Source organism: Psammomys obesus, unplaced genomic scaffold, assembly GCF_907164565.1.
Source record: "Psammomys obesus unplaced genomic scaffold, mPsaObe1.curated_primary_1811, whole genome shotgun sequence".
Taxonomy (NCBI): domain Eukaryota; kingdom Metazoa; phylum Chordata; class Mammalia; order Rodentia; family Muridae; genus Psammomys; species Psammomys obesus.
Window position 1 is genome coordinate 12841920 of NW_026596240.1, and position 10045 is coordinate 12851964.

A 10045-nucleotide genomic window follows, 5' to 3' on the forward strand; every position below is an offset into this window, starting at 1 on the left:
TAATGGAACCCCAGAGGAGGGGAAGCTGCCCCTTTTATAGGTCTCATGGTGTGCCCAGCTCACGGAGCTGCATGATGTGGTAATTTAAGTTTGTGCTTATTCTCTCTCAGTTCCTTCTCTGAGAAAATTTTGAGATGAAGCTTGATCCTGGTTAATGCTTTTCTCCTTTGGATCTTTTTTTAAAACAAAATATGATAATTTATTTAACATGTATAAAACGATTTCATAAAGCAGAATTAAGTGGAACACATTCATTTTCTAGGTATTTGGGTTTTGGTGCCGTGTCTGTGCGCGTGTGTGCGCAGTATGTGTGTGCCCGTCTGCATGTGCCCGTATGAACACTAGCAGACATTATTGAGTGTTGTTCTGTATCCCTTCCTCGTGCTCCTTTCAGGCAAGGTCTCTCCTGGAACTTGGAGTTAGAGGGTCTCTCTGCTAGGTTGACTTCAACAAGCCACACAGTCCTCCTGACTCCATCTTGGTCAGGAGTGGGCTATAGGGCACAGGACCCTGGGTTGTTGTGTGGGTGCTGATATCAGGACCCTGGTCCAGATGGCACGCTTGCACACTGAGCGCTTAAGCACTGGGCTTCTCTTCATCCCCAGAACCCTGTTCTAGTATTTTAAATGTTTTCTTTGGGAGTTCATTGGTTTCTGCCTCATGCTGATGTGAAGTCTGGCCTTCTTTCATAGGTGATTTTGGCAGGAAAACTACTGGTTTCCTAAGTACCTGTTTTTTACTTGCTGTCTCAAGTGGAGGTTAGGATTTTGAGACTAAAAATGGGAGTATCATAGTTCAAAGCCAGCCTGGGCTATATAGTGACACCTTTGTGGGGAGGGGGACAGGACTGGGAAGATAGCTAAGTCAATGAAGTTCCTACCCCGTTCAGGGCGGAGGTCCAGCTAGAGACGCTTGTCTCAGAGAGCAAGGTGCGTGGCTCCTGAGGAAGGACACGCGAGGCTGGTCATTTCCTTTACATGCATGTGTACATACCAGCACACTTATGGGCATGCACCCACAGGGTCACGCAGACACATATAAGAGACAATGGAGACAGGAACGGAGCTGTCATGCTTACTCATTGTGCCTAAATACAGTTCCTTCTCCTCAAGTGACACCCTGTAAACATGAGACATTATTCTTCTCTGCATCCCCAGCCACTAATAACCTCCGATTTTTAGACCTTCTGTGCAGAGTGAGTCAATTACACCAAGCAAGAACTGAGGGTTCCTGAGAAGTCTTCCCCTGGCATTAAACAGCACAAACATTTCCCCATATTGTTAGTCCCCATGTTTTGTTGTTTAGAACAAGTACAGCAAAGTACTTTTTTCCATTTTTTAAATTATTGTTATTACAATTATTTCACTTTGTATCCCAGCTGTGGTCCCCTCCCTCATCTCCTCCCAATTCCACCTTTCTTCCTTCCTCTCCCCCTATGTCCCTTCCCTAGTCCACTGATAGAGGAGGTCTTTCTATCTGACCCTAGCCTATCAAGTCTCATCAGGACTGGCTGCATTGTCTTCCTCTGTGGCCTGGCAAGGCTGCACAGCCCAGGGGGAGGTGATCAGAGAGCCTGCCAGTTGATACCCCAACCAAGGACCATGCATGGAGAGGACCTAAAACCCCTGCTCAGATGTAGCCCATAGACTCAGTCTTCAAGTGGGTTCCCTAGTAAGGGGGGCAGGGGCTGTCTCTGGCATGAACTCACTAGCAAAGTACTTTTCAAAGAACAAAAGAAGTCTAACCCCATTGTTAAAGGGGACAGCATTTTTATATGCTGCCTGAGTTCCTCTGCTGTGCAACTTATATAACTGGGGTGACCCTGGTTCTGTCATTCTGTGCGTATTTTGTTGTGTGGGTTCTTTTCTGAGACAGGGCCTCACTGTCAGCCACAGGCTGGCCTAAAGCAGGAGGGCTTCTCCCCGTGCCTCTGAATGCTTCACCTTTTTTCTTTTTGGTTCATTGGCATAACTGAACATCGAATGCTGCCAGGAACTTCTTGTTTTTTGCAGTTGGTTCTCTCTTTAGTGTTTGTCCATCCTAACTTGTCCAAATGCAGAGACTAAGTGACAGTTGAGTGCCCAGCCCTGTGAGAGAAGCTACGTCAACGAAGCACCACTCTTGGCACGCTGGTGAAGAGGCGATACAAAGGCAGAGCTGTGGGTGGGAGGAGAGCTGTGGGGTGCCGTCTCCTGGCCAGGACAAGGCTACTGCTCCAATGAGCTCAGTGCGTGGCAGGGCTAGGCTAGATGGCCACAGACCCAGGGCCCCTTCTCTCTGAGCTGAGAAGGCCAGGGCAGGACTCACTGTGTGTCAGAACATGCGGTGGGGAGAAGGGAGATCTAGGTTCAAGATGGCACACAAGGAGGTCCCTGGTCTAAGGCTTTACACCTGCCATCCACTCGCAGGAGGCCTAGGAAGGGTGAAGGGAGAGAAAGGATGAATCTGGGGAAACCAAGAGGAGGGCAGGGTGCAGGGGGGAGTCCCCTGCAGATGTTGGGCCTCAGTGCTGCAGATCTGCGTGTTTCCTGTGGGCATCCCCTAAAATCCTGTAGGTGCTGACTGTGAACGCTTCTCAGGTTATCACACAGGCTGGAATCACCAGGGAGGCTTCTTTCCACACATACACATACTGAGGTGCCTGTGCCCAAGCTTCTGATTTCATGGGTCTGAGTCACTGGATGCATGTAAACACATACACACACAAAGAAAGGTACAAATACACATTTACACACTCTGTAAATCTTTGTAATAAAGCTGCCAGAAGTGCTCAGACGTATACCCTTGCCAGCACAATGCAGGCTTGAGTCCCATCCTCAGACAAAAGCACCAGATTGCAAAGTTTCCAGCAAAGCAGCAAGGATCCCCTGTGTTCCCTGCTATGAGGGTCCCCCGTTCCAGCCACATGCTTGGTATTTGCTGCAACTCTTCCTGTCTTACCACTTTCATTATATTTCCCAAATTACTTTAACTGTTGTTGTCATTATTATTATTATTATTATTATTATTATTATTATTATTATTATTATTAATTTTGTATTTGAGACTTCATCCTGCACTGCCTTGAGTAGGTCTGAATTTCTGGGCACAAGTCATCCTCCTGCCCCAGATTCCAGAATACTGGTCAACCCACACCTTGGGGGAAAGAGATAAAAAATGATAAAAATTGGGGAGGCTGCTATTCATTCAGGGGGGCTGGTAGAAGGAATTCAGCAAAAAGCCCACCTTCTCTTCTCCTGGCTCCCTTCCTGCACCGTCACCATATGCAAGCTGGGGTGACGGCCCTGACGACACCAGCAGCAGACTTCACAGTGGGTCAAAAGTGCATCTCCAGCAGAAACGGAGAAGGGGAACAGACACACAGGCGCTGGCCCTGGTTTCCTCCCTAGGGAAGAGCCAGAGACTGTTTCCTCACAAGGACCCTTGGGTCAAACCCTTCTTGTTCTCCATATGGCCCTTCAGAGCCATGAGTCGCAAGAAAAAAGTCGCCTGTGCAGAGCCCCGTGTGTGCTTTGACCACAGAGGAGTTGCCACCCAGGCAGGGCTGGGAGCGCAGCAGAGGATGAGGGCCAGAGGAACCTGGACTAAACTGTGTGCACATTCTAAAGCTCAGGAGCATCGTCTCCCTGTCTGCTGAGGGCCGGGCTAGAGAGATCCCTCCGTGGAGTGAGGAGGGAGTCAGAAAGCCCATCTTCAACCCAGTGAGCACTGGACAGGTGGATGATGGGAACTATGTGGAAAGTTTGACTCTAGGTTCATCCTATATAATAATTTGTCTTTTGGAGATCGGCCTCATGTAGTCCAGGCTGGCCTTGAACTTGTTGTCATGAGTCAGCATTACTGTTGTTATAACTAAAAGCAAGAGAGAAGGAAGACGCCTCTCATGGGGTGTTGTCCAACCTGGCACTCCGGCAGGAGTAGTCCTGGACCTAAATTTCAGGATTGGTCATTAAGTTTACAAATGTGCAGCATAAAGTGAGGGATGAATTGTTGGGTGACTGAGTTACTTCATACTTTCTTTTGTTTGCTGACCTTCCTCATCGTCTGTCAGAGAGCTGGCAAGATGGTTCAATGGGCAAAGGTACTTGCAGGGCAAGCTTGATCTGACTTCAATTCCTGGAACCCAGGTAAAGGGAAAGAGAAAACCAACTTCACAGAGTTGTCTCTGACTTCTGCAAGCACAGCAACACACACAAAAGTAAAAGTTTTTTTTTTTTTAATTCTGTCACATTTTCTTTCAAAGGGCTCATTGTCTTGACTAAGAAACTGCTCCTCAGCCTCAGAAAACCAACTGTGAGAACCACAGCTTCTCTTTTAGAGTCATGCTCTCCTGGCAATCTGTAGAGCCCCGGCTTCTGTCGGTTGTAAGCTTCAGACTGGCGGTCGAGGAACACCAACAGCACAACGTGTGAGGTGGGGGCATTGCCGCAGGCTGCTGGCACCCCAAAGCACTCCATGCCACAGAGAGCACATGTTTGAAGTTCCCATGGGACAGACAGGGTGAACAAGCGCTTCAGGGTGACAGGCCGACACTTCCCCAAAATCAGCTGAGGATCTCTGTCTCCTCAGGTGGCTCCAGTCAGTCTGTGAAGAACTTCATCTGGCTGCCTCTGTTAACCTCTGGAGGGGAAGTAGCCAGCCTGGACCTGAGCACTGGTCTCAGGGTATTAGCAACAGCCCTGTCCTCTCTCTGTACCTCCCCACCCTTTAAGAGACAGGGTCTGTCTACATGACCATAGCTGTCCAGAAACTCACCATGTAGTCCAGGCTGGTCTCAACCTCACAGAGATCTGCTGCTTCTGCCCCCTCAATTCTGAGATTAAAGATGTGCGCCTCCATGCCCGGCTCGCCCTGCTGTCTGTTGACAGTGGTGGCTGGAGTGAAGTATGGCTTCCTGTTCTCCAGAATGCCAGCACCCCGGATCTCTGGCTCACAGCGTCTTTCCTGTGGCTTATGCCTTACTTTTCCCTCCTCTTCTCCCTACCACAGGACTGGCCCTGTGAGAGCTGAGATTGTAATATTGGTTCACTGTTGAGTCCCTTAGGGACTTAGGGAAGTATTTGACCCACAGAAGACACACAGTAAATATTCCCCAGATGAATGCATGTCTATGTGAACTTCCTCAGAGGAAGTGTTAAAAAAGAAAACACAGGAGCTAGAAAGATGGATGGCTCAGCAGTTAAAAGTGTGTGCCTGACTTGTGTACATAGCACCAAGTGTAACTTCAGCCTTCAGGGGATCCAATGCCCTTTTTTGGGGGTTCTTCAGGTGCACTCATGGGCTCATAACCGCACACAAACACACATACATATATGAAAAATGGATTTTTTTAATTCACAGAAATTGCTAGCTTGAGCAAATAAAGCATAAATAAGGATGTAGGACACTTGCATAATAAAATGCTAAACTTAATGTAAACAGTGTGCTCATGAAACATCTGTAAAAATTGTTCATATGCTCAGAAAATCTCCCCAAAGCAGGACATTATTCAATACTAACTCCTGATGCTACAAAACCCTAAAATAAAGAACAGAAGTAATACAAGGAAAATACAATAGTTAATGAGAAGCGACTATCAAATGCGCAGGCCTAAACAGAGCATCTGTATAACATAGAGACGGTGGGGCCAGAGAGAGCCTGAGGGTCGGAGAATGGAGAGGAGTGCTGTAAGACACTCCGAGCTTGAGGACTTGGCAAGACCATTGTACTCATGAGCCAACAGCATCTATGGTTATCTGCACAAGATCTACGTAGGATTAGGCCATTCTGAGTTCTAGCTTAGATGGGAGAGGTTTCATGATACCCTACTCTTTGCTGAGGAGCTATTGGTAGTTAATGGCTGCTGGCGAGTGAGTAGTCATTTTGCTTCAAGGGTGTAGCTACCGGGAAGTTGTCCATGGTCCAGGAAAATGCGTGCAAGCAGCCCTAACTTAAAAGACACAAATGAGGAGGAGGAAGGAGTTATCTAGTGGGGAGGGATAGGAAGGGATAACTGGAGAGGGAAATGTGATCAAAGTATATTATATATACATATAGGATTGTAAATAATTATTTCTAACTAAAATATTGTTCTAACCCATGATGTGTGCGTGTGGAGGGTGTGTGGACGGAGACAGAAAACAAGCCATTTTACTATGGCTGCAAGTGAAATATACACAGATGAACGATTAGAAATTAAATCTAGCAAAATAGTAAAAGAATGCTGGAGCCAGCTATGGTGGTTCATGTTTACACTCCCAAGACAGGGGCCCTCAGGAAGCTGAGTCAGGGAAAGCTCTGAAGGCCATGGACTACATAGAGAGACCTTGCCTCAAAAGAAGAAGAAAATCATGACTATTCAAAACTGGAAAGATACTTCGTCCTCAAGAACGACTAATTCAGCCTACTGTGCTGAAGTACTGTCAGCTGCAGAGGGCTGGAAAGGCAGTGCCGAGGTTAGCGGCAGAAGCCTGAGGAGTCCCTTCATCTTCTAGGGATTAAGAGGGAAATTCCATCTATTAAGACATTTTCAACATAGAGTTGTAAGTGCAAGGGCTCAAAGAGACACTCGGAAAAAAAAAAAATGAAGCAACCAAGTGTCGTTATAGGCTCCTCCAGAAAGAGTGACAGCTAAGCTACGTCTCAAAGGATGGCTAAAATGATACTTTTCATTTTCCCTCTTTAGTAAGTGGATTTTGGGGTGTCTTGGATGGGATTCCAATCTGATAAATAGAACCAGGAGCCACTAAGCTTCCACCCCAGGTTAGACATGTCCTTTCACTGCAGAGGGGAATTTTGATGAGATTTCTAGAGTGCAGATGTACAACTGGGAAGGAAGGAAGGAAGGAAGGAAGGAAGGAAGGAAGGAAGGAAGGAAGGAAGGAAGGAAGGAAGGCCTTAAGCAAATAATAATTATGCTTTATTTCTTGATTCTCAGCTGGCCTGGAAATCAGCTATAACCAGAGGCTCCAGTTCCTACCAAAGTCCCTGTTATATTCTCTATCATGCCTCAAAATGATTTAAAAAAAAAAAACAAACAAACAAGCAAACAAACAAAAAACTTTCCTAGCATTTTGATAGATTCTGTAGCCCACTTGAGAGTGATTGTAAGTCTCAGCTTTAGTGAGAGACCTGGTCTCAAGAAATCAAGAGTGAGAGAAGACCCGCGAGGCAGGGATGGCTCACACCTTTAACCCCAGCACTATGCTTCCAACGTATAATGGCACAGGATATACATTACAATTCCAAAAGGCAGGGAACGGAATGTGTTGAAGAAATACGGGGCTGAAGCAAAACCAAAATCTCAGGGTCCATGTAAGAGGAATAGCAAACAGCTTTGGAACTCATGGAGGGTGGCCCAGTGGTTAGCACAGCCATGATCGGTGGCACTTGGCCGGAAGACTGCATGTCCTGAGGATGTCGTGCTACTGTGGAGTTTTGCTCTGCTTTTTGCATTTTCAGTCACCACATCCTTTATAATCTATGAGTTGTATGAAAACTCTCAGGGACCTCCAGCCCCTCACTGGCAGTGTCCCTGGCACTGAACAGTAATAGTGAGTGATCTTTTCCAAGTATTGCTGCTGGAGCAGATTAATGATCCAACCACCACCCTTAGAAAGAATTTGGAGACGTGGATTGTTAGTGAAGTTATGTTAAGATGTTCTTGTTAGTGGCCTTGACGTAGGAAATCTTGGGGAACAATGTAAAGTTCAGAAAGGCCGTTCTCGATAGCTGAGCGAGGGACCCCTTGACCAGGGAATTAGAACAGTGGCAGCCCCGCTCTGACTGGCTGACGTGCCTTTCTTGCCAAAGATGGGTTGGTGACCAAAGGTGATGATTAATTCCTTGTACCCCTGCCCTCCGCTTCTTGATATGATTTAATAAAAAATTGCTGGTAAGGAGGTATGCACCCTGGGGATTTAGGGTAGAAATTGTTGATTGTTAATAATATGTAAAAGTTTAGATCTGTGATTTTTTTTATGAGATTACTCCTTGAGATAAATAATAAAATCGATCCTTTCTTTGTGGCCACAAATTGTAGCCTGCTACTAAGAGAACTGGCTGAGAAAGATACCTTGCTTGCTTACACTTTGTTAACCTGTAACAAATTACTTAGATGTGAATATAAGTGGGTTCTTGGAATAATTTCTTTTTCACTTGTAATATGTAAAATATTTAATCATGTAAGGGTTTGGGGAATATGCTGGGGTTTTTTAAACTTATATTTACTATAATTATTCACTTAAAAAATAAAATGTAACCACACTGTAATTTTTATACTGCTTGAAAGATTTTGCTGGGGGATGTATGTTGTGGGAGAAAAAATAAAATTGTTGGGGCCTTACTTCATCCACCAAGTGTGTGAGTATGTGCCTGCATTACATTAGTCTCTGACGCCACACCTCCTTCTTGGGTTGCTGAACTCATTGTCGGAGCTGGCCTCTGGGCAAGCTCCAAGCTCTGCACCTCCATGTCTGATGTCAAAATGCTCTTCAGAGCTCCAACTCCTTTCAGCTTTGTTGACTGCAACACACTTCTTTCTCCTGGGCTGATTCCATTCCTGTGAGCAGCTTGCTTTAGCGGATATCCCACGAGTCTGGCATCTCCAGAATCCTGAGGTTTCCAAGGCAACCCAGGCTTCACCTTCACAGCTTCACACAATGGCCCCTCTAGGCCTCCATGCAGGGACACCCCTGACACACTCCTAGCCTCAACATCTTTCCTTGGTTTGTGGAGGGAGATTCCATACCCCTTTCTTCTATCCTTGACTCTAAAGCCAGAACCGAAGAAGCTGTCAGAAGCTGTCAAGTTCCACTGCTTGCTGGGGCTAAAACGTGGCCCCTTTCATTCAATTACATCTTTACCAGCTGTTTTCAGTGGTATCTTCTACTACCTAAGCTGTCCTGGAACTCACTCTATAGACCACACTGGCCTTGAGCTTAGAGATCCGCCAGCCTCTGCCTTCTGGGATTAAAGGCATGTACCACCACACCTAGACTTAAACTGTTCTTTAATCCATTTTTAGAAGTTTAACTGAGAGGGGTCTTATCCTGAGGTCACCACTCCCTTGGTTCCATTTCTTAATCTGTTTATCTTCTTGAACACAATACTTGGTTCCATTCCATTTGCTGGTGTCCCTTTTCTCCTCAGTCTGTACATTTTGTATTCTTCCTTGTTCAGCTTGCTCCATTTAAAAAAAATAGATCTTCATAAGACTGAACATTAATAACCACATGACAGAGTCAATGCTAGGCTATTTTGAGATTTCCTCTGCCAACAGCATTCTGTTTCTAAATCTCTTTACTTTAGCCTCAGGGAGACTCTTTAGGCAAGGACAAAAAGCAGGTACGTTCTTCACCAAAATTTCACAAGAACAATATCTAGGCAACATATTAAAATTCTTCTCCTCTGAAACCTCTTGAGCCAGCTCCCTAGGGTTCAAATTACCTTTACCATCATTGTCGTCCATGCTCCTACTAGTATGGCCCATTAAGTCCTACTTAAAGCATTCCACTGCTTTCCTAACCCAAAGTTCCGAAGTCCAAATTCCACCAAACTAAAGCATGGTCAGGCCTATCACAGCAATACCTACCCCACTCCTGGTACCAACTTCTGCCTTAGTTGGGGTTTTATTGCTGTGAAGAGACACAATGATCATAGCAACTCTTTAAAAGAAAACATTTAATTGGGGCTAGCTTACAGTTTCAGAAGTTTCTAGCTTCAGTTGCAGAATGTTCCCATTATAACAGGCTGGGAAACATGGTGGCATACAGAGGGACGTAGTGCTGGAGAAGAAGCTGCAAGTTCTGCATCTTGATCCTTGGGCAGCAGAAGGAGACTGTAAGTCACACTGGCCATAGTTTGAGCAGTTACAGTGACATACTTCTTCCCACAAGGCTACACTTCTTCCCAACAAAGCCACGCCTCCTAATGGTGCATTCCTTATAGGACAAGCATTCAAACACATGAGTCTATGGGAGCCATTCATATTCAAACTGCAGAGCTTAAGGTAGCCTGAGTATAACTCCATTTTGAAATAAAGATCTTGACTGGGAACTGAATTCAG